General features: G+C 42.3%; 1 long non-coding RNA gene and 1 pseudogene across 1 annotated transcript in view; both read right to left on the bottom strand.

Moving 5' to 3' along the window:
* Positions 1–24,176, bottom strand: part of LOC134736322 (uncharacterized) — a 149,338-nt gene that overhangs the window by 86,886 nt on the left and 38,276 nt on the right. The window contains exon 3 of the long non-coding RNA XR_010120282.1: positions 2,967–3,061. This is a non-coding gene — a long non-coding RNA (uncharacterized lncRNA). The remainder of the gene's footprint in view (positions 1–2,966; positions 3,062–24,176) is intronic.
* On the bottom strand, positions 22,709–23,169 carry LOC129489204 (small ribosomal subunit protein eS27-like; annotated as a pseudogene).

Raw genomic sequence — 24,176 nt, 5'->3', positions numbered from 1 at the left:
ATTCACTCCATTTCCCCATATTTCCTTCTTTCCTGTTTCTCACCCTGATCACACTTGGTTTATTGATGGCAGTTCCACCAGGCCTAATCACCACTCACCAGCAAAGGCAGGCTATGCTATAGTATCTTCCACATCTATCATTGAGGCTACCACTCTGCCCCACTTCACTACCTCTTAGCAAGCCGAACTCATTGCCTTAACTTGAGCCCTCACTCTTGCAAAGGAATTATGCGTTAATATTTATACTGGCTCTAAATATGCCTACCATATCCTGCACCACCGTGCTGTTATATGGGCTGAAACAGGTTTCCTCACTATGCAAAGGTCGTCCATCATTAATGCCTCTTTAATAACAACTCTTCTCAAGGCTGCTTTACTTCCAAAGGAAGCTTGAGTCATATACTGCAATGGCCACTAAAAGGCATCAGATTCCGTCGCTCAGGGCAACGCTCATGCTGGTAAGGTAACTAAAGAAGCAGCCAGCATTCCAACTTCTGTCCCTCACATCCAGTTTTTCTCCTTCTCATCAGTCACTCCCACCTACTCCCCCACTGGAACTGCCACCTATCAATCTCTTCCCACACAAGGCAAATGGATCTTAGACCAAGGAAAATATCTCCTTCCAGCCTCACAGGCCCATTCTATTCTGTCCTCATTTCATAACTTCTTCCATGTAGGTTACAAGCCGCTAGCTTGCCTCTTAAAACTCTCATTTCCTTTCCATCGTGGAAATCTATCCTCAAGGAAATCACTTCTCAGTGTTCCATCTGCTATTCTACTACCCCTCAGGGATTGTTCAGGCCCCTTCCCTTCCCTACACATCAAGCTCGGGGATTTGCCCCTGCCCAGGACTGGCAAATTGACTTTACTCACATGCCTCGAGTCAGGAAACTAAAATACGTCTTGGTCTGGGTAGACACTTTTCACTGGATGGGTAGAGGCTTTTCCCACAGGGTCTGAGAAGGCCACCACGGTCATTTCTTCCCTTCTGTCAGACATAATTCCTCAGTTTGGCCTTCCCCCCTCTATACAGCCCAATAACTGACCAGCCTTTACTAGTCAAATCACCCAAGCAGTTTCTCAGGCTCTTGGTATTCAGTGAAACCTTCATACCTCTTACTGTCCTCAGTCTTCAGGAAAGGTAGAACTGACTAATGATCTTTTAAAAACACACCTCACCAAGCTCAGCCTCTAACTTAACAAAAAGGACTCTGTCAAGGATAGAGCCCCAAAACTCACCAACCAAGCAATTATGCTGAACCCCCTTGGGCACTCTGTAATTGGATGTCCTGGGTCCTCCCAATTCTTAGTCCTTTAATACATGTTTTTCTCCTTCTCTTATTCAGACCTTGTGTCTTCCATTTAGTTTCTCAATTCATCCAAAACGGTATCCAGGCCATCACCAATCATTCTGTATGACAAATGTTTCTTCTAACAACCCCACAATATCACCCCTTACCCCCAAATCTTCCTTCAGCTTAATCTCTCCCACTCTAGGTTCCCATGCCACCCCTAATACCGCTTGAAGCAGCCCTGAGAAATATCGCCCATTATCTCTCCATACCAGCCCCCAAAATTTTCACCACCCCAACACTTTACCACTATTTCGTTTTATTTTTCTTATTAATATAAGAAGACAGGAATGTCAGGCCTCTGAGCCCAAGCTAAGCCATCATATCCCCTGTGACCTGCACATATACATCCAGATGGCCTGAAGCAACTGAAGATCCACAAAAGAAGTGAAAATAGCCTTAACTGATGACATTCCACCATTGTGATTTGTTTCTGCCTCACTCTAACTGATCAATGGACTTTGTAATCCCCCCACCCTTAAGAAGGTTCTTTGTAATCTCCCCCACCCTTAAGAAGGTTCTTTGTAATTCTCCCCACGCTTGAGAATGTACTTTGTGAGATCCACCCCCTGCCTGCAAAACATTGCTCCTAACTCCACCGCCTATCCCAAAACCTGTAAGAACTAACGATAATCCCACCACCCTTGGCTGACTCTCTTTCTGGACTCAGCCCACCTGCACCCAGGTAAAATAAACAGCCTTGTTGCTCACACAAAGCCTGTTTGGTGGTCTCTTCACATGGATGTGTGAGACAGCAGGGTCTTCCTATGTTGCCCAGGATGGAGTGCAGTTCTATGATCATGGCTCACTGCAGCCTCAAACTCCTGGGTCTCAAGCAATCCTCCTGCCCTAGCCTCCCAAGTAGTTGGGATGACAGGCACATGCCACCACATCCAGCTAATTTTTGTATTTTTTGTAGAGACAGGGTCTCATTATTTGCCCAGGCTGGTCTTAAACTCCTGAACTCAAGGAATCCTCCTGCTGTGGCTAGGATTGCAGGTATGAGCCACTGATGCCTGGCTTCTCTTGGGTAATATTTAGAAGTAGAGTTTTGGGTCATAGGATAAGTGTAGCCTTTATTTCTAAGAAACTTCTAAACAGTTTCCCCAAGTGGTTGGACCATTTCCATTTCTACCAGCAACATAAGAAGGTTCCAGTTGCTCCATATCCTTTCAGACAGTTGATATTGTCAGTCTTTCTAAATTTACCCATAGGATGGGTCACTATAGGTAGAAATAGTTTGAAATAACAAAGTAGGGGCCAGGTGTGGTGGCTTATGCCTATAATCCCACCACTTTGGGAGGCTGAGGCTGGTGGATCATGAGGCCATGAGTTCAAGACCAGCCTGGCCAAGATGGTAAAACCCCGTCTCTACTAAAAATATAGAAATTAGCCAGGTGTGGTGGCACACACCTGTAATCCCAGCTACTCCGGAGGCTGAGGCAGAAAATTGCTTGAACCTGCGAGGTGGAGGTTGCAGTGAGCTGAGATCGTGCCACTGCACTCCAGCCTGAGTGACAGAGAGAGACTCCACCTCAAAAAAAAAAAAAAAAAAAAAAAAAAGAATTAACAAAGTAGACTCAAATCTCATTCCAGTTGGCAGTTTATTCTTACCTCTTTGTAATTTATTCTGACGTCATCTCGTTTACACTAATTACTTGATCTCTGGTCCACCAAGAGTAAGCTGCTTCAAGAGGCCATGGAATGTCCTGTTCCAAAACAGACGAAATAAATATTTTTTTAAAAAAATTCCTCTTGTCGAATTGTTTGATCCTGGGAGGCAGAGGTTGCAGTGAGCCAAGATAGCACCACTGCACTCTAGCCTGGATGACAGGTGAGACTCCATCTCAATAAAAAGAAAAAAAAAATTCCTCTTGTCTTATATCATTTCTACCTCTTCCTTCCTTCATTAGCACTGAAACAGAAGTAGTGTCAGGTTGTTTTATTGAACACAAATTCTCATATTAGCACCTTGCCTCAAAAACAAGAAAATGCTTTAATGAATGAAGTAATTTTCAAGTGCTATTCTCAAGAATTATAATGTGAGAAAAAGTGGTTTCAATAACCCATTCTCACTGAGATAAAACTTAAGCAATCATAATTTTTTCATATTTAAGCCACATAGAATGGGTCACATTAAATGGAAGTCACTTCAAAATAAAATCTAAAATTTTAACTGTTCATCACCTAAACAAATTTATTGGTATGGTTGATTGGCAGAGTCATTAGGGGCTTCATGTTGTGAAGAATTCATCTGTTTGTGGTAAAAACAATATAATGGGGTGTAAGATTACATACACGGCTCTGGACAACTCAGGTTCAAACTTTGATTCCACTCCTACCAGCCAGATGACCTTGGGCAAGCTGTTAAAGCTCTTTCTGCCTTAGCTTACTCATATATAAAAGAGAGATAATACCATCTACATCCTAGAGATTATGAGGAATAAAATAGTAAAGATATAGTACAATGTTTAAAATTGTGTCAGGCACATTCTACACAAATAGATACATAAATGCACTATTACTATTTATTTGACAAGTATTTACTGAATGCCTTTGATATACATTGCACATTTTTTTTTGTTTTTTAGACAGGGTCTCACTCTGTCACCCAGGCATGATCACAGTTCACTGCAGCCTCAACCTACCAGGCTCAAGTGATCCCTCTGAAACCACCTTTACCAAAATTATAACTGATGAAATTATGACAGTGACAGAAATCTGACATGGCTGCTCCATCTTGTCTCTAGCTCGCAGGTTGGCTGTGCTCATTTCTGGGCATGGGGTGAGCTAACTTTGGAAGAAATTTAGTTTATAATTTAAATAATAGGCCCTTCCCCCAAACTAAACTGTTCTTATAAAAATAATGAAAGGCCTCCAAGTTAAGATGACAGGGAGTTGAATTCTAAATAATTACCGGCCATTATTTCAGCGGTCATAAGATTCGCAACTTCCTTAATCATCCTTGAAGATAACATCACTATTGCAGAGCCTAACATTGGCCTTTTGAGATCTATTTTCAGGGTTTTGCATTTCTGACAACTGGATGGCTCCACCTGGACCTGCCAACCAGTCCTGTGGCCTCCACCGAGGAACTGATAGAGGACAGCTCGATCCCCTTTGATTTCATCTCCAAGCCAACCAATCAACACTCCTGACTCACTGGCCCTGTACCCACCAAATTATCCTTAAAAACCCCGACCCTGGCCAGGCGTGGTGGCTCACACCTGTAATCCCAGCGCTTTGGGAGGCTGAGGGGAGCGGATCAGCCTTACCAATATGGTGAAACCGCCTCTCTACCAAAAATACAAAAATTAGCCAGGCGTGGTGGCACATGCCTGTAGCTCCAGCTACTAAGGAGGCTGAAGCAGGAGAATCGCTTGAACCTGGGAGGAGGAGGTTGCAGTGAGCCGAAATCGCGCCACTGCACTCCAGACTGGGCGACAGAGAGAGACTGCCTCAAAACAAACAAACAAACAAACAAACCCAAAAAACTCCCATCCCCGAATTCTCGAGGAGACTGATTTGAGTAACAAAAACTCCAGCTTCCTGTACAACCAGCTCTGCGCGAATTAAACTCTTTCTGTATTGCAATTCCTCTCTCTCCATCAATCAGCTCTGTCTAGGCAGCGGGCAAGGAGAACCCGTTGGGCAGCTACACTCCCATCTCAGCCTCTGGAGTAGTTGGGACCACAGGCGTGCACCACCATGCCTGGCTAATTTTCGTGTTTTTTGTAGAGACAGATTTTTGCCATGTTGCCCAGGCTGGTCTTGAACTCCTGGGCTCAAGGGATCCTCCCAACTCAGCCTCCCAAAGTGCTGGGATTACAGATGTGAGCCACTGTGCCCGGCCTCTTTGAACAATTTTAAATGCTGACGATATAGGGGTGAGTAAAGCCCAAGAATTATGAGAGCATATTCAGATTCAGAGGTAAAAAACGCAGCAATTGATTAGTGATGTCTGACATGGTGGGTAAGGTATGTATGCGTGTGTGTGTAGAGAGGATGGTTGAATAGCAATACACATGCCAAATATTGGTTACCCTGACTGACACACTTGGAACTGTACTTATTTTCCATGAAAACACATATCTGATGTGGAACCATGCTCAACCTCCTGTTAAGCCAAAGTTTGTACCCCGGGAACTGTGAACAAAATCTAGGCATGGGTAGCATGAATTCTAGAGGTCTATAGATGGAGCACACACGCTCCACATCTCATATTCACCAATTTCCCCAATCACACTTTTTCTCTGCCTAATATTTGTTTGCTTTTCACTATCTAATTATTATTTCTTTTTGCAGACTGGAAATTTCTGTTCACTTCTAGATGTACCTTACCTAGGGAAATGCAAGGCCTAGCAGAGTGCTCCATATACAGAGTGGATATTCAATAAATGCCTGCTAAAATGAATTGAGTTCTGCTTTTCATAAATAACAATGGATTCCTCAGACAATAGATTAGTAATCATCTATCAGACAACAGTTGGTAAGAGTATTTGAATGTGGGCAGACCTAGGTTTGTGCTTCAGCTCTATCTTTTACTAGCTGTGTATTAGGTAAGTTAACTGATGTCTCAGTTTTCTTATCAGTAAAATGGAAATCATAATACCACAAAAGATGTTGTAAGGCTTGAATGGTTTCGCATATGTAAAACATAAGCGGCACTAAATATCGTAGTTCCTTTTTCTTTACTCTCAATATTTGTCAAAAACTAAAACTAGTAAAAGAGTAGTAAAATGGACATTTGTTGACTCTCTCCCACTGGGTAGCAGCTATGTCCTTTGGCATGGAGAAAACTGACTCCACCTCTAGCTCCATGGGTGGGCCATGTTTGTTTAATCCAGTCTCATCCCCTTTGCTAAAGAGATTGGTTGTTGGTTTGGGTTAATCAACACTTGGCATTTCCCCACTTCAGGAAATTATTCAGAAACTGGCATGTGACCAAATTATGAACAATGACACATGAGAATTTAATTTTCTGGGAGCTTTTGGGGAATAAAGTTCCAGGTTTGTTTTGTTATTTTGTTATTTATTTTTTTGAGACACAGTCTCACACTGTTGCCAGGCTGGAGTACAGTGGTATGATCTTGGCTCACTGTAGCCTGCACCTCCCGGGTTCAAGTGATTCTCCTGCCTCAGCCTCCCAAGTTGCTGGGATTACAGGTGCCTGCCACCACGCCAGGCTAAGTTTTTGTATTTTTAGTAGAGACAGGTTTCACTATGTTGGCCAGGCTAGTCTGGAACTCCTGAACTCGTGATCTGCCCACCTTGGCCTCCCAAAGTGCTGGGATTACAGGTGTGAGCCACAGCTCCTGACCTAAATATTTGTGTTTCATTTAGGAATTTTTTTTTTTTTTTTTTTTTTTGAGATGGAGTCCTGCTCTGTTGTCCAGGCTGGAGTGCAATGGTGTGATCTCGACTCACTGCAACTTATGCCTCCTGAGTTCAAGTGATTCTCCTGCCTCAGCCTCCTGAGTAGCTGGGATTACAGGCGCACACCACCATGCCCAGCTAATTTTTTTTTTTTTTTTTTGTATTTTTAGTAGAGATGGGGTTTCACCATATTGGCCAAGCTGGTCTCGAACTCCTGACCTCGTGATCCACCCACCTCGGCCTCCCAGAATGTGGGGATTACAGGTGTGAACCACTGTGTCTGGCTAATTTCTTCTCTCTCCCTGAATATGGAAGTCAGGAAGTATGAAGGATTGGTGGCAACCAGAGACCAAGGAAAAGCTTCCCCTTTGCCTTCTGAACCTTTGCAGAAAATCACAGACAAGAGGCAGATTAATAGGAGAAAAATCATACAAATTCATTTAATAAAAATTTTATGTGACATGGGAGCCTTCAGAATGAAGACCCAAAGGTATAGGAGAAACTGTCCATTTTTGTGCTTAGGTTAAAAAAAGTATGCACAGCCGTGTAGAAATATGACTGGACAAAATGGATAAGATCTAATGCTGGGCTGGGTGCATAGCTCACGCCTGTAATCCCAGCACTTTGGGAGGCCAAGGCGGGTGGATCACCTGAGGTCAGGAGTTCAAGACCAGCCTGGCCAACATGGCGAAACCCCATCTCTACTAAAAATCTTTAGCTGGGCATGGTGATGCATGCCTATAATCCCAGCCCAGCTACTTGGGAGGCTAAGGCACGAGAATCACTTGAACCCCGGGAGGCAAATTTTGCAGTGAGCCAAGATTGAGCCACTTTTCTCCAGCGTGGGCGAAAGAGCAAAATTCTATCACAAAATATATATATAAATAAAATTAAAAATAAATAAGAATGAGGAGAAGGATAAAAAGATTTAAAAGATGAGAGCAGAATAGAAGGAGTGAAACAGTGGGTAAACGAAGAGGGATTCAATAGAAAGCCAGCAGCAAGGTGAGGGATGCTTTGGATGACCCTAGAAGCAAATTTAACTGGATTTAGACTGGCCCAGGACCAGCCCTAAGAACTGAATGTAATCTTGGTTTCTATATTATTTCCTGCATTAGACCACAGACATTACTGGGTTTGAGATTAAACTGCCTTAAACAATGCAGGTGATATGAAGATTCACTTAAGCAAAGGTGATTCAGGTTTCAGTGCTGGTTTATAGTGGCATCAAGGTCTCAGTTTATTTCCATTAGGCCCTTTGTCAGGTCCATTTTATGGTTGTGTAGACTCACAAAAAAACAATACCTCAAAATGAAGGCCTCAGAGGCAGCTCTCTCTCTCTCTCTCTCTTTCTCCCACCCTCCTGTCTCTTGCCTCTCAATCTCCCCAATGACTACCCGTAGAAACTAGAATCCCTCTTCCCCAAGGAGAGTCATAGAAACCAGAACCCCCTTTCCCCAAAGCCAGCCATAAAACCTAAAAATATTACTCAAACTTCCTTCCCACCTCCCCTGCCTTTCTGTGTAAAATCTGTCCATAAAGAAATTGTAGGTCATAATACCCCCATTCCAGAGATGATCCTGCCCCATACCCAGAAAGAAGGAATCCATGCTCAGAGAGGCCAAGAAGAATCTAGAAAGACAGGCCTTGCTGGGTTTCCCCCACTCAGTCCATTAACATTAGATCTTTTTTTTTTTTTTTTTTTGAGACGAAGTTTCGGTCTTGTTGCCCAGGCTGGAACGCAATGGTGCCATCTTGGCTCACTGCAACCTCCGCCTCCTGGGTTCACGTGATTCTCCTGCCTCAGACTCCTAAGTAGCTGGGATTACAGGCCTCCTCACTCTTATTTAAAAGCATGCCTTCTCCACATAGTCTCAGTTGAGGAAAACAGGGAATACTAATTCACATTGAAGTATTGGTGACTGATGTATTTCCCATGTAGTGGAAGTGAAGCTGTAATACCATTCAGTGATCCTGGTAATGGTGGGGTATCTGACACTGTCTACAGCAAATCAATGGACAATGATGCTCTTGAACCTTCTCACATGAGACTGTGAAAGTAGCTACCATTTATACCTCCATCGTCAATGTGTTTATCACTCTCCCTCCTTTAGTTTTTATCTGAGGCCTGCTGTAGGACAGTTTCTGGAATAAAGCCATAGCATCTCCATCCTATTGAGATCATGGGGACTATAAATAACAAAGGAAGTGAGCAACTGGAAGGCATCCCATCATTAAATATTCAAGAGTCAGAGGATATCTGATCGTGCCACATCATAAAGTCTCTGCCCTTCAGAAGTCTGTGAGATCACAGCGTGGTAAGCCAGAAGGGTGAGATAAACACAGCCACTAGACCCTCACTCTTTACATTTGACTAGCTCACCTCTCCTGGAAGGCCCTGATACATTAGATAGAATGGCTGTGAATTTTAACTTCCTGGCCCTCCACAATGTCCCTCATTGTCACATTTTTACCTCCATATGACCAGCCCCTTTCTTTTTTTCTCTCTTTGCCTACTTAGAGAATCTAACTCCTTGGTCAACTACAGTTAAATTTTTACTTTCTAGGGATGGATTCTTGTTCCAGGAAAATGTACAAAATTTGATACATAATTTAATTCCCTGAAGTCTTCATATCTTGAGGAACTTAGGACCTGGTCATATCCATTTCTCTAGGCTGAGCCTCCTGCTTTAACCACACCCTCTCAATTCTATCTACCCATTTTGGGTAGGTTCCCAAATCCTACCAGGTAAACCCCCAAATAGGTTCTGTTTCACATCAACTACATACCCAAAAGGCATCAGATTCCATAATAGCTTTGTTGGCATCTAACATATGACTGTCTTAGAAAAAAAAAAAACCCTTTATTTCCTGTGCTGTGTGCTTTGCATAGGCCCTGGGACTAAGACCACATGTCTTTGAGCCTGTGTTCTCAGGCTACCTTCTTGGTCAGGAAATCTTTTTACAGTTTATTGAAATCACTCTTGCTACCACTTCAAGACTGATTTTCTTTTTGACTCTCTTCCCCCTAATCTTTATAATTGTATAGTGTGAGTGAGTGAGGACTGTGGCTTGTCGCAGCCTTGCAGTGAAGGCAGAAGACGCTGCTGCAGGATGCTGCAGAATCTATTTGATAATGAAAAATCCAGATCCGGACAGATGGATGTTATATTTGGAGGAAACACCATCACATGACCAAGGTTCCCACTCTAAGGAGAGAACATACAGATGTTCACATACCAGAGAAGTCATGGCGCTTCCAAAGGGATAAAGCAGCACTTTATTATTTTTCTTCATTCACAATCTTAAAGCTATAGAGAAAACCCGAGCAACATTAGGGTTCTGAATCAAAACGAAATAAGACTCAGTTGCAAAGAAACAAGCTTAACTGTATCCTAAATTGCAATAAGTGTCTTTTTTTTTTTTACTCATTTTACACCATGCATAGAAAGTGATATATACATAGAAAAGGACACTTTTTCTATGCATGATTGTAAAACGCATAGGAAGAGGCAGCAGGCAGGGAGAGAATGGTGTTTATTCAGTTCTTGTTTAAAATGACCTTTATCTTTAGAGGAAGCTAACACTGGGTTCCATATTATTATGATCTTACCGTGATTTCAACAGAGCATTTCACACCTACTAAGAAGCTCTAGTATTTAAACATGTCTGAGTGAAAACAGTATTTTTCCTTCCCTGCATTCCTTTCTTCCTTCTGGCTTTCTTCTTTTCCTTCCTTCCTTCCTTCCTCCTTGCATCCTTGGCAGAGAAACATTAGGTGTCATAGCAGGACCTAGGGGGATTCTACCAAGATTAAACTCATTTGTATCAATATTTGGGCTGGGCGTGGTGGCTCATGCCTGTTATCCCAGCACTCTGGGAAGCCGAGGCAGGCGGATCAGACCTGAGGTCAGGAGTTTGAGACCAGCCTGACCAACATGGTGAAACCTCGTCTCTACTAAAAATGCAAAGTTAGCTGGGCATGGTGGCACACACCCGTAATCCCAGCTACTCAGGAGGCTGAGGCATGAGAATTGCTTGAACCTGGGAGGCAGAAGTTGTAGTGAGCCAAGATTGCGCCACTGCACTCCAGCCTGGGCGACAAAGTGAGATTCCATCTCAAAAAAAAAATTATACCAATATTTGTTGGTTACCTGCTCTGTACAGGGGCAGGTCCTATGCACACAAAAGGATGGAATAAATATATATCCACCCTTAAGAATCTTGAAGTTTAAGAAGGACAAAATCAACTGGGCATGGTGGCTCATACCTATAAGTCCAGCACTTTGAGAGGCTGAGGTGGGAGGATCACTGGAGCACACAAATTAAAGACCAGCCTGGGCAAAACAGTGAGATTTCATCCTACAAAAAAAGTTAAAAATTAGCCAAGCATGGTGGTGCACCTGTAGTCTCAGCTACTTGGGATGCTGGATTGGGAAAATCACTTGAGCTCAAAGCTAGAGGTTACAGTGAGCCAAAGATCATGCCACTCTAGCCTGGGCCACAGAGCGAGACCCTATCTCAAAAAAAAAAAATTAAAAAGGCCAGGGGTGGTGGCTCATGCCTGTAATCCCAGCACTTTGGGAGGCCGAGGCGGGTGGATCACGAGGTCAAGAGATCAAGACCATCCTGGCTAACACGGTGAAACCCCATCTCTACTAAAAATACAAAAAAACATTAGGTGGGTGTGGTGGCAGGCGCCTGTAGTCCCAGCTACTGGGGAGGCTGAGGGAAGAGAATGGCGTGAACCCGGGAGGCAGAGCTTGCAGTGAGCCGAGATCGCACCACTGCACTCCAGCCTGGGCAACACAGGGAGACTCCATCTCAAAACAAAACAAAACAATAAAAACACAAAACCAAAAAACAAAAACAAGAAAACAGATCACAAATTACTGCAGTATAAAGGAGAGCAATAAAAATGTGACCATTGGCCTGGCATGGTGGCTAACGCCTGTAATCCCAGCACTTTGGGAGGTCGAGGCAGGCAGATCATGAGGTCAGGAGATCGAGACCATGGTGAAACCCCGCCTCTACTAAAAATACAAAAAAAAATTAGCTGGGCGAGGTGGCGGGTGCCTGTATTCCCAGCTACTTGGGAGGCTGAGGCAGGAGAATGGCATGAACCCGGGAGGCGGAGCTTGCAGTGACCCGAGATTATGCCACTGCACTCCAGCCTGGGCGACAGAGCAAGACTCCATCTCAAAAAAAAAAAAAAAAAAAAAAGTGACCATTACGGTATGGGCTCTGAAAGAGAGGAAATCTTCACGTAAGGCATTAGACCTTGAAGGATGAAGGGCCTTTAGACCAACAGAGGTGTGCAGTAGAGTTGCATAACAGGGTTTTGAATGGACCCACTGGGTTCATTCAAGCCACCTTTGAACAGTTGTTGAGTTTGACTGTTCATGGATGGTGGCAAGTATTAAGTATCAGCTTCAAATCTGAGAGGTTAATTTTTCTCATATGCCACAAGGAAGAAACTAATTTTTGAGGGAAGGTTTTAAATGGAACCCAGAAGTCCTTCAGATCCCCTCAGAAACTTTGCTTGAGGTTTTGGCAGCATAGGAATTTGCTTGGCCTGTTTTGTAAAGTCCAACCCTAGAAACTTGATAGAAAATGACAGTGTAAAGAGACAACCCATCATGGTGGTACAATGGGCCAAATTTGTTTGCTGTACTTGGCCTGAACTTTGAAAAAAAATACAAGAACAGGCTTGTGTGATTGTGTACATCAATATTTTGATCAGATTTAATAAAACTTCTTTGAGTAGGATGATCATATTTTTCAAAATGAAAAGTCCTGTCACTAGATCCTCGGAAACCTGGATTATTTTTCCATTACCAGTTCTCTCTGACATGTCAAAATGAGTCACTCTAAATTCCTCTACTTCATTTTCCCCATATTTTGTGTATCATGAGGGTGAAATAAACTTGCTAAAAAGAAGTGCTGAAAATGTGCAGATGTGTTGATACAGCCTCTTTTCTACCTACTTGCAGTGTGTCCTCTTCACATATAGTGTTTGCAAGAAAGTTAGGCTCACAGTACAGATGTGAAGGTAATGGGAACAACCAAAGTTCAGAAATGGTGTCAATGGACAAAAATATGAGAACTGAAAATAGGGTGAACATCTGGGAGATAACGGTAGGTGAGAGATTGCCAGAAAAATTTGAAAACTACAAGGAACTAAACCTGGTCAAGCTCAGAAATACCAGCAAACAGAAACCAAGAAGGGAGGTTGTCAGAGAAGAGAAGGTGGGGAAGAGCCCAGAAAGCATATCATCAGATGTCCCTTCATTGTTACTGTCCTCTCTAAGCAGTGCTACTCAATCAGGGCAATTTTGCTTCCCAGAGGACATTTGGCAATATCTGGAGATACTTTCGATTATCACAATTTATGCAGGGTTGAGGGGTACTGCTACTGGTATCTAGTGAGTGGAGGCAATAAGGCAAGATTTTCTTCTTGGTCACTTTGCAAAATGGGGACCTCTGGCCGGTGATGCCCCACCCGGGCCTTGCCTGATTATGTTACCTGCTGCAGAAGATGGCTCACCCACTCAGCCCACCCAGGCTGAGTCTGGCTTATGCATTAATTCCTGAGTTCTTGTCCCACGCCCAAGAAGAATGAGGATGCACTGACAATTGAAGAGTGAGAAAGGTGGGGAGTTTTATTGAGTGAGGAAATAGCTTTCAGCAGAGCAGAGACACTGACATGGTCCCCCTACCTGAAGGTGGGAAAGTCCCCCTAATATGACTGAGTCCAGGGCTTTTATGGGCTCAGAATGGGGGAGGGACAGGCCATAGATAGTGTTGGAAAAGGCAACATTCGATTGGCTACAAGGCATTATTCAGAAAGAATCAATTGGGGCCAGGCACAGTGGCTCACACCTGTAATCCCAGCACTTTGGGAGGCTGAGGTGGCTGGATCACCTGAGGTCAGGAGTTCAGGACTAGCTTGACCAACATGGTGAAACTCCACCTCTAGTAAAAATAAAAAATTAGCCGTGCATGGTGGTGCATGCCTATAATCCCAGCTACTCAGTAAGCCGAGGCAGAAGAAAAACTTGAACCTGGGAGGCAGAGGTTGTGGTGAGCCAAGATCATGCCATTGCACTTTAGCCTAGGCAACAAGAGTGAAACTTTGTCTCAAAATAAGAAAAGAATCAATCGGAAAGAGTGAGCAAATGGGAACAGAAGTTAGCACTGTGAGTTGCAGGTTTCATCTGGGACCAGCAGTCTGGTCTTTCAGGCTTCAGGTTGTTTTTGGCTTGAAGATGGGGTTTCACTGGAGGCCTGTCCCTGTACATTTGCCGCCTCCTGTCACTATCAGCAAGCGATGCTGTTAAACATTATAAAATTCACAGGACAATAGAGAATTGTCTAGCCTAAAATGTCAATAATGCCAAGATTGAGAAACCTTGCTCTAGACTGTCTGTAGCTGCCAGCATCAATGCTTTATCATACTTATTGTTGTTTATCTGATTATAAAAAGTAATCAGTAACATATAAAAAGTAATATGTGTTTAATCTGGAACATTTAATCAACATATTAAATAAAATTTTATTGTTATCCCATCAATTATGTCATAGAAGGTCATAGTCTATTGTCCCCAGGACCAAAAGTTGTGAATTCCAATGCCAAATGAACCTCAACTGCTGCCAAACACAAATGCACATTCTGCAGCCACTTTGAAGAGAATATAAAGTCCATACCTTTCTTTTCTCTAATTACTTAATCCAGCAGGAAATACTTTGGCTCTATTTTTATAGAAAAAAAAAAATTGTAGCCAAAGTCTTTCCAGAAAAAAAGTGATTTAATAACATGTTGAAGGGAGAGGAATTTTTTTGAAATGTTGAAATAAAATGAAATTTGTTTCAAATGAAAAGTGGAGCTCTTGGAAGCCTGCACCTGGTGCCTATGCCCAGCACCTGCTGAAGAGCTGTGAATGGCACCATAATCAGTGGCAAGATCCGGAGAGCCATTAAGGGGAAAATTGCAGGAATTAGAAACTGCTAGGGATGAAAAGCATCCTGATTACATTACAGTGATGGAGGCTGAGAAAAGTCAGGATGGCAAAGGACCTCCCACATGAAGGAACAATTTGGTTAAGTTTAGTGTGTTTCCAGATGTCTGTACCACAGACCAACATGTAGGCATTATGTCTGAAAAGAGAATGTGGTGTGGCTAGGACACCTGGCTAGTACTGCACTGAGATGAAGGGCACAAACTTGGGAGCTGGGCTGCCTAGGTTTGAATTCTTATTTCCCTTTACTAGCTATGTGACTGGAGCAGTGTATTTATTTATTATTTTTAATATTTAAAACTTTTTTTTTTTGAGATAGAGTCTCACTTGGTCGCCCAGGCTGGAGTGCAGTGGTGCTATCTCGGCTCACTGCAATCTTCGTCTCTTGGGTTCAAGTGATCCTCCTGCCTCAGTCTCCAGAGTAGGTGGGGCTACAGATGCATACCACCATGCCCAGCTAATTTTTTCAGAGCAAATTACTTAAACTCCTGTGCCTCATCTGTTAAATGGATTTTTAAATTTGTTTGTTTGCTTAATAGAGCTGGGGTTTTGTCATATTGCCCAGGCTGGTCTCAAACTCCTGAGCTCAAGCAATCCACCCACCTCAGCCTCCCAAGTGCTGGAACTACAGGAATGAGCCACTGTACCCAGCCTGAAATATGTGTTCACTAGAATTTTTGTTGTTACTGTGAGGCTTTGCAGCAGACATTATTAGTATTCTGGCCCAATATCTCAGCATCCTTTTATCATTTTCTTCGCATCCCTTCTCCTGCTCCTGTATTTTTGCTTGGTGGACCCATTATCCCGTAAGTTCAGAGAGCCAGAAGTGCCTGACGGTTTACGTTATCCTAATTTTTAGCCAATGACTGGCAGGGACCTGCATTTGAAAGCTCAGAAACCAAGCACTGGGGCATAAGTTACATTCCAGGACTCCTCTGAGAGATTAGACTGAAGCCACCTCTCTGTGGGATATTGCCTGAAATTGCACCTATTTTGCTTTTTTTTTTTCTTTTTTTGTCTTTGCTTCCTGCTTCCCCCACTCTCTTACAAGTTATTCCCAGAAGCATTGTCTTAATAACACTTGTACTTGAATCTTGTCTCCAGGCACTAGATGAGTTAATACACATAAAGTGCTTAGAACAATGTCTGGCACATAATGAGAATTTAATAAATGTTAACAGCTATTCTACTTATTTTTATTAAATGCTTACTTTGTGCCAAGTACTATGTCACCTGCACTCAATTTATCATTTAATCTTATCCAAATCTATTTTCCTTTCATGAGAGAAGGAAAAGCTGGAGAAATAGGCCAAGCTTGAATTGGCAGGAGACAACCGGGGCCCAATACCAGTGCAAGAATTAAATAGCCAAAGAAGCAGCACAGGAGAACCAAATTTCAAGTAATGGTGGCATTGACAGTCTGCATTTACAAGTGGGATAGGGTGTGGATGAATCAATAGGTGGGCTGATAAATGCTGATGACAACCTGTACAGTTGAAGTTACTCTTCCCTTAGACAGATGAGAAAAGGAAGTCGCAGGATGCAAAGTTCCCAGATGAGGGCCACACAGCCAGGAGGGGTTCTGATCTGAGACCACGTTCTACCCCATTCCCCCTTCCTGGCTGTTGGATCTTGGCTTCCCTTGAGCATATTATGGGTAAAGACCTGGCCAGGCATGGTGGCTCATGCCTGTAATCCCAGCATTTCGGGAGGCTGAGGCGGGCTGATTACCTGAGGTCAGGAGTTTGAGACCAGCCTGGCTAACATGGTGAAACCCTGTCTCTACTAAAAAAAATACAAAAATCAGCTGGAGGTGGTGGTGCACGCCTGTAGTCCCAGCTTCTTGGGAGGCTGAGGCAAGAGAATAGCTTGAACCCATGAGGTGGAGGTTGCAGTGAGCTGAGATCACGCCACTGCACTCCAGCCTGAGCAACAGAGCGAGACTCTGTCTCAAAAAACCCCAAAAACAAAACCAAAACAATACAACAACAACAAAAATCAGACACTGCTAATGTCCCTAAATGGAAGTGAAAGGTACTTATGAAATAAGCAAAGGGTTGGAATACATTCTCAGAAGCAAGGAGCTACCCATTTCTGTCTCCCAAACCTGCAATGAGGCCACTCTCCACAATGACATTTAACAATTATTTAAAGGCTTATACTATTTTTTAGCTTTTACTGCTTGCATATCATATCTTCTCAATTAAATGGCCTCTTCTTCGAAGGGAGGAACTCTATTTTATGGTTTTTAGAAATCGCCCATGGTAGTTAACACTAGGCCTTCTACATAGTGAGTCCTCAACAGTATTTAACTCATTTATTTTTTCACTATAGAGGTTCATCCTACAAAACTTAACTAAACAAACAAACAAACAAACAAAACCAACATGAGTTGTCAGTGTTTATTTACAATGTGACAAAGCCAAAACCACATTTTACCACCCTGATCCCCATCTCTCCTTAACTACTCTCGGTTCTTCACAGTATTTAAAATGGGATGCTTCTTATTCTTCCTGTCTCTTCAGAAATGTTTTTATGTTGAACCCCAGGCATGCTTGTAATCCCAGCTGCTAGGGAGGCTGAAGTAGGAGGATCACTTGAGCCCAGGAATTTGAGACCAGCCTGAGCAACACAGTAAGACCCTTTTTTCATCTATTAAAAATAATAATAATAAAGTTTCTATAGATGGTCGACCAAGACAACAAAAGTAGTTTGCATCTCTCCATCTACCCGCCTTCCCTCCCTACCAACCTGAGTGGATGTATAGAAAGCCATTTCCACCTGGGGACAAATAAATGGAAACATAATGTGTTTGACAAAACATTTGAGTTGGTAATCAGTGTTTCCTATGCATTGCACTGCCTCTAACCAGCTGAACGATCGTGTGGAGGTCACTAGCGTCTCTGGAACTCATCCACAAAATGAAAGAATTGGACTAAATCTTTTCTTTCCAATAGATAGCTCTAGCAGCATACGGTTATTTAAATTTAAATGGATTAATTTTTTTTTAAAGTTTAAAATTCAGTTTTTCAGTCACATTAGCTACATTTGAAGAGTTCAATAGCCATTTATATCTAGTGGTTACAATCCTGGACAGTGAAGATATGGAATATTCCTATCACTGCAGATATTAGACAGCACCAGACTAATGAACTCGCAGGCCTGTTCTAGCTCTAAGACTCAAAGACTTACACCTAGGGTAAGAAAATGGGCTCACTATAGACTAAAAACATGAACAAATGAGGCCATGCCTGTAATCCAGCACTTTGGGAGGCTGAGGCAGGTGGATCACTTGAGGTCAGGAGTTCGAGACCAGCCTGGCCAACATGGCGAACCCCTTCTCCATTAAAATACAAAAATTAGCTGGACGTGGTGGTGGGCGCATGTAATCCCAAATCCCAGCTACTCGGGAGGCTGAGGCAGGAAAATTGCTTGAACCCGGGAGGCAGGGGTTGCAGTGAGCCTAGATGGTGCCATTGCACTCCAGCTTGGGTGACAGAGCGAGACTCCGTCTCAAAAAAAAAAAAAAATGAGCAAATGAATTCAACCTGAGTAATTTAACATAACTATGGAGAGAAAATGGCTATGTAACATGGCACTGTCAACATACAGACTGGGTGCCGATGAGATACAATGTTTCATGTTTGCATTGGGTCACCATTGGCTGCTTATATTATGGTACTGTGACCAGTTTAGTTTTGTATTTCTCACTGGCTGTTACTAGACACAGAACTTCTCTTTTGAGGCTGCATCCAATAATGCTGTCTAAGACCAGGCATAGCTCAGGCCAGAAAATTGACTCTAAGCCTCTGAGGTCACAGGTTGCCTTCACTATCCATTTTTTTTTTCCCCTACTCATTTGTTCTTTAATTATTTAATTAATTATTTATTTATCTTCAACTTCGTTTTAAGTTCAGGCATATATATGCAGGATGTGCAGGTTTGTTACCTGCAAACATGGCGGTTTGCTGCACAGATAATCTTATCACCTAGGTATTAAGCCCAGCATCCATTAGGTATTCTTCCTGATGTCCTCCCTCCCCCACCACACTTTCTGACAGGCCCCAGTGTATGTTGTTCCCCACTATGTGAACATGTGTTCTCATAATTCAGCTCCCACTTAGAAGTGAGAACATGTAGTGTTTGGTTTCCTGTTCCTGCATTAGTTTGCTGAGGATAATGGCTTCCAACTTCATCTATGTCCCTGAAAAGAACATGATCTCATTCCTTTTTATGACTGCATAGTATTCTATGGTGTATATGTATCACATTTTCTTTATCCAGTCTATCATTATTGGGCATTTAGGTTGATTCCATGACTTTACTATTGTAAATAGTGCTGCAGTGAACATATGCGTGCATGTATCTTTATAATGGAATAATTTATATTCCTTTAGGTAAATACCCAGTAAAGGAATTGCTGGGTCAAACAGTATTTCTGCCTACAGGTCTTTGAGGAATCGCCACACTGTCTTCCACAGTGGTTGAACTAAGTTGCACTCCCACCAATGGTGTAAAAACGTTCCTCTTTCTCCACAACCTCACCAGCATCTGTTGTTTTTTGACCTTTTAATAATAGTCATTCTGACTGGTGTGAGATGGTATCTCATTGTGATCTTGATTTACTTTTCTCTAATGATCAGTAATGTTGAGCTTTTTTTCATATGTTTGTTGGCTGCATGAGTCTTCTTTTGAGAAGTGTCTGTTCATGTATTTTGGCCACTTTTTAATGGGGTTTTTTTTTTGTTGTAAATTTGTTTAAATTCCATGTAGACTCTGGATATCAGACCTTGTCAGATGTATAGATTGCAATCAAAAATTTTCTCCCATTCTGGAGGTTGTCTGTGTACTCTGATGATAATTTCTTTTGCTGTTCAGGAGCTCTTTAGTTTAATTAGATCCCATTTGTCAATTTTTGCTTTTGTTGCAATTGCTTTTGGTGTTTTCATCATTAAATCTTTGGCCATGCCTATGTCCTGAATGATATTGCCTAGTTTTTCTTTTAGGGTTTTTATAGTTTTGGGTTTTACGTTTAAGTGTTTAATCTATCTTCAGTTAATTTTTGTATAAGGTATAAGGAAGGGGTCTAGTTTCAATTTTTTGCATATGGCAACCCAGTTATCCCGGCACCATTTATCGAATAGGGATTCCTTTCCCTATTGCTTGTTTTTGTCAAGTTTGTCGAAGATCAGATGGTTGTAGGTGTATGGTCTTATTTCTAAGTTCTCTATTCTGTTCCATTGATCTATGTGACTGTTCTTGTACCAGTACCATGCTGTTTTGGTTACTGTAGCCTTGTAGTATAGTTTGAAGTTGAGTAGCATGATGCCTCCAGTTTTGTTCTTTTTGCTTAGGATTGTCCTGGCTATTTGAGCTCTTTTTGGTTCCATGTGAATTTTAAAATCATTTTTTTTCTAATTCTGTGAAGAATGTCAATTGTAGTTTAATGGGAATAGTATTGAATCTATAAGTTACTTTGGGCAGTATGGCCATTTTCATGATATTGATTCTTACTATCCGTGAGCATGGAATGTTTCTTCATTTGTTTGTGTCCTTTCTGACTTCTTTGAGCAGTGGTTTGTAGTTCTCCTTGAAGAGGTCCTTTGCTTCTGCAGAGCATGGGTTCTTGAACAGAATGGTGAAATGGTCTTCGTCATAATTGTTTGTGAGGAGTGTTGGCAGTATGTTACTAATAAAGTACCAATGCTTGCATTCTGTTTATTCTATTATTTTTATTATTTATTAATAATACATTGCTATTTATTGAGTGTTATGATGCTCCAGAGACTGTAGTCAATAGCGTATATCTCAGAGCTCATTCATTTCTCAAAACAACTCCATGAGTAGATGTAGATGTACTCTGCCACTGCTCTAGCTCCAAGAAAGATGTACAGGCCCATCAAAAGTTCTCCACACCTCTCTAAACCCTTCTGGTGTCTATGACCTCACCTTCTATCATAAGGGAGGGAGCTTGTGAGTCCAAGTGGAACATGTCACATGAGCCCTGCATGTCTTGAGGACAGACAGACATCACTCCTGCCAGATGAGGATCCAAGCTGGATGCTGAGGATGGGCTGTTCGCCCCAGACACCATCAGGCAGAACAGCTAGCCCAGCTCCTCAGCACAGACAATGCTTCTCACTAGAATGGAAACTAGCAGTTGGACAATGCTGCTTCCTGGTGCCAACAGCAGATGATATTCATGCCAGCCAGTGGACGCTGGTAGACTCTGGTTCTCTACATAGATCACCCAGATCTGGATCCTGCATCTTAGGACCCAGTGTCATTTCCTCCACCCCAGAGAAGTGGTAAAACATGCCCATACAAAGTCTAATTTCATAGGAACTAATGAGATATAAGGTATATCTCATTTAGCACAATGTCTGGCACACAGTAAAAGCTCAATGCATAGTAACTGTTATTATTTAATAATTGTTGCTGTTACTATTTATGGTTGGTGGTAGCAATAGCAGTAGTAGTAATACTGCTACTATTATACTAATATTGGTACTTCTTGTTAGTAACTCATTTTTTTGCAATTCAGGGATCTAATCTAGTCTGTGTATGAGTGTTGTGAAGAAGTTGGGATAAAGATTTGCTTTAACTAATCATGACTTCTACTGTGCCCTCACCCCACACTACCTCCAAACATATAATGTTTCAATTATATTTTACAGCTGTGGAAACTGAGGCTCAAAGAGGTTAAGAACTGTGTCCAAGTGGATTCCTCTAGTAAGACTTACATCATTCTCTGCATTCTTATATGCTTTCTTGGATGGGAGGGAAAGGGACAAGGGGGATATCTGGGGATGCCACATAATCCAAGGACGACTCAAGGTAGGGTATTGGGCATGTGGACTTCTTTAGTCCCGTATGTCATGCCGAAAAACACAATTTCTGGAAATGGTAATGTGTCACTATCAAGATTGGCTCACAGGCAGTGACGTGGAGTCACTACCGGCTGAAGAACAAAAAAAATTCAACCAAATAGCCAGTCATCTAGTCAGGAAAGACAATGACATAAGTTCCGTGTGGCTCCTCTCCAGGACCCCCTTGTTTGTTTTGCTCTAAATAAACACACTTCAAAAGCCCCAAACAGTCAGAATTCTCTTAATGGTGAGAGGAAGGTAGAGTCAGGATTTGTGACAATTATCTGAAAAATGCCCCCTCAGGCTGGAAGTCTGGTCTGGACTTTGGGCTTCAGTGGTACTCCAGGGACCTTGGATCAAGTTCAGAACAATTTCCTGAGTAGGCCTGGCCCCTGAGGCCTATTCCTCATTCTGTCATTTTTACTGAGCTGTTTGCATTGCTTTCCTTTTTGGATTGGCCAAGGGCTACTTTCCTTGTTACTAAGAGCAGGGTGATAAAGTTCAGCCTTCATATTTTTAAAGTGTATATTTCTCATAAGGGCTGAGGGAGCTGTAGGGCGTGGCTTCCTCAAGAGTTACTAGAATGTAGAACTTAATGGCTTGGACTTGTGGGTCAGAAGACCAGGGTGTAAGTCTAGTGTCCCTCTGCCTCTCAGCTATCTGACATGGGACAAGTCATGCTACTTCTTTAAGTCTCAGTTTCCCCATCTTCCAAGTTGGAATAATAAGAGTATCTATCTTGTAGAGCAGGTGGGAAGGAGGATTCAATGAGCAAAGGTATTTAAGGTGCTTGGCATAGTGCCTGGCATGTAGTAAAGCAGGGCTGACATCGGTGGGCCTCAAATATCCAAATAGTCTGTTGTCAAAATATTTAACAACTGATATGGTGAGGGCATGACTAATCAGAGTGGATGCCATTATGGCCAGTATTCATTCTGATTGGTTGATACCTGTGCTGTTTCAGTTTTTAAATATTTTGAATACCACTCCTGGTATAATTATTCAATAAATGTTAACTGATTATTATTACGATTATTTTATACAAAATGTGTTTATTGAGGTGGTTTCCCACTCATCTTGATTCAGAGAGCTTTTAGTGCTGTTTCCTTCTGAAGGAACGTTCTTCTGTAAGCCTTGCTTTTACTCCTGTAGGCTGGCAGAGGACAATGGAGCAGCCAACACACAAAACTACCATTTGTGCATGGCTATAGACCTGTAGTGATTTTATGGCATCCTGGGCATTTCACATCCATGAAGCAGGAATTGAGGCTCTGCACCACGCATTTCTTCTTGTGTTTCCTCTTCTCCTTTTACGGAGAGGGATGAAGAAGATCCTCTGCAAGGGGTATGTTCTTGTGGGTAGGTCACCAGTGGAAAGGCAACTCTGATTATTATTATTGCTGTTCTCACAAGGAAGGGAATCAGGAATTCAGGAGAGAGGGCATCCTGCACAATCTGTACCCATATATTGTATGCTGTATTCCTGAGATCCCCATCCTCACTCTCTCCCTGCTGCTGAGAAGAAACAGCTTCACCATAGCATACAGCATCCATGCTCATCCACCAAAAAAGGCTATTCAGTGTTTCTCCTACAGTGAAGCAGGGGAGGAGAATCCCTCACTGCTACAGCTGAATGCTTCTAAGCATACAGAATATCATTCCCCAAAAATGATTGTCTCATTAGAGGTACACTTTTTTCTACCCCTTTCTTGCTTACCAGAAAAATGAGATGAAGAAAACAGTAGACAGAATGAGCAAAAGTGGGGAAGCAAAGGTGAATCTGATGGATACTCTCAGTTGTTAGAACAGAAGCAGAAGTAATGAAACACTGTGTTCGTTCATTAAACCCTTAAGCTGCTCTGGCATAGGAAATAAGATCATTTCCTTTATCATTAGCACCAAAAAATGTGGTTTCCAAAATACACGTCTTTTGATTCTTCCCCAAATGGTTACCCAGGTTGTCTGATTTATTGGAGTATTGAAACCATTGCTTTTGGTACTATTTCATTCTTGGACATGTGTTCTTTGAAGTACTCCAAAAGTATACACAAGCACAGGTGACACAAAATAGGTTAAAAATGCCTAAGATGCATATGAAATCTTATTTTTCCTCTGGATACTAAAAAGCATCATTTAATTTTTTCTCTGTGAGGTTGGGAGCAATAGAGACACCCATGTCCATTTCACAGAGAAGGGCAAGGAATCAAAGTAACTTTGCTGTAGTAGGACTTTCAAGTTATTGTTGTTAAAGTTTCTATTTGAACTGCATATTTCACTATTACAGTTGAATTTATTATCCTTTGCCATGAAATTAAGCTAAAAGTCACCACTGGCAGTCTATCAGCAGAAACCTTTTTGTCTTAACAAACAAAGAGGGTAGGCCAAGTGCGGTGGCTCATGCCTGTAATCCCAGCACTTTGGGAGGCCGAGGTGGGTGGATCACGAGGTCAGGAGTTCAAGACCAGCCTGACCAAGATGGTGAAACCCTGTCTCTACTAAAAACAAACTATAAAAATTAATCAGGCATGGTGGCAGGTGCCTATAATCACAGCTACTCAGCA

Source organism: Symphalangus syndactylus, chromosome 1 (assembly GCF_028878055.3).
Source record: "Symphalangus syndactylus isolate Jambi chromosome 1, NHGRI_mSymSyn1-v2.1_pri, whole genome shotgun sequence".
In the NCBI taxonomy this organism is placed as follows: Eukaryota; Metazoa; Chordata; class Mammalia; order Primates; family Hylobatidae; genus Symphalangus; species Symphalangus syndactylus.
Note: the sequence above shows the minus strand (reverse complement) of the source record. Positions and strands in the feature narration are given on the sequence as shown.